Source organism: Poecilia reticulata, linkage group LG11 (genome assembly GCF_000633615.1).
Source record: "Poecilia reticulata strain Guanapo linkage group LG11, Guppy_female_1.0+MT, whole genome shotgun sequence".
NCBI classification, from domain to species: domain Eukaryota; kingdom Metazoa; phylum Chordata; class Actinopteri; order Cyprinodontiformes; family Poeciliidae; genus Poecilia; species Poecilia reticulata.
Window position 1 is genome coordinate 24,801,851 of NC_024341.1, and position 1,715 is coordinate 24,803,565.

Here is a 1,715-nt window from a genome sequence, read left to right on the forward strand (position 1 = left end):
AGCCCTGATTGAAGGAGCTCCACTCTCAGCATGGATTTTAACTTGAGTCTTTATTTAATTCAGCAAAGCTCACAGTTTTTACCAGTGCAGAGACCACTAAAGGGGCAGGTGGTCAAAAAAACAAAAAACAAAAAGGGCACATCTAACCGTCTTCTAGGACAGAATATGAACAAACAGCTTTCAGAGTTTAATAAACAATGATAAATTACAAAATTGTGAGATACAATCAAAGCTAAGGAACATCTCTATACAGAGCATACAACTATACATATGTAAGATATTTTATTAGTAATTTCTTTCTGCAGGTCTACTTTGTTATAGGAAAGTATTGCAATATTCAAACCCGTAATTTAGCAGGATATGTAAATCAGAGCTGGACCACCAGACATATTTTGTCTTTACAGAATTACACTATTAAAAATATAAACAAGGGCACAATGCAACCTTTTAGTGACTGTAATCTATAAAAGAGCTGGCTGTTTGCTGCAGTGGAGATGAAGATGGTCCATTAAGGAAAGCAGAGCTGCATCAAACTTTAACATGGTACTACAGAAAAAAAACAAAAGCAAACATTGAATTGTTAATGCATGTCACCATGAAAAAAGCCTACTGAGTTTTGCTTAAAAAAAACTTTTTTAAAAATTTAAACCACACATTTGTCTCATGAAGTGAATTTTTTTTTTGCAAAACAAACTTATTTGTGCATGTCATAAATCTTTTCTTAATATTCTAAGTTTTTGTTTGACTCAAAGTTTTACTTGTGTTTCTCACATCAGTCGTGGGCAGGGCCCAAAATCACAATAAAAGATTTCTGATGTGTGCAAATAAATGTTTATGTTTGGTAAATAACTTTTTAAGTTCACAAGACAAAAATTAGTTATTTAATTTAAAAAAGTTTTTTAAACAAAACGACTTGTTCTTAAAGAAATCATTACAATGATTTACAATGAAATCAAAACAATTCTTGTTTGTTTTTCCCCATTGAATAATTGGGAAACAAATTTAACTTCATACTCTGCGAACCAGACCCTAAATTAAAAGTCTGGATTGAGTTTTTTTTCCCCTTCATTAATGTCACTTTTATTTTATTCATTATATCTATCACAGTAATTCAGGGTGAGTTATTTTTAATTCTAAACGAATATCCTTGTTGGACTTTTATTTAAGTGTTATTCTCCATTGTTGATACATTTACCTAACGCCAGAATAAATGAAATATACATTATGCAGCAAAGGAAATTAGAAGATCGGACATATATCCATTATGGAGATGATCGGTTTTGGACGGGCGATGCTCCCCTGTTGCATAAGCGATACTAAAGAATGACTGATATTATTAAAGATACAGGGGAGAAGCTTTTTAGTTATCTAGCTTTGCTAGCAAAGTCGTTAGCTATCAGCTAGCTAATAGCACAACAATAACAGCTTAATGTCTGTATGATAAAAATACTGAATGATAAGAACAGTTTCTCCTCACCTGGCTGTCTCCTCCCGCTCAGTAGTTCTTCAGAGAAAGGCAGACGCAGAGGCCTGTCAGTGTCTGTTGTATTTCATTACCTCTCTGCTTAAACCGCGACTCCGAGCTGAAGCAGAAACGATACTTCAACGTTTTCCGTCATCTGACAAGCAGCAAGTCTACTCCACTTTATTCACCAAAAACGTTTTTTTTTTTTAATTCACCAAAAACTGTTCTGTAATCTGGAACGTTCGCTACG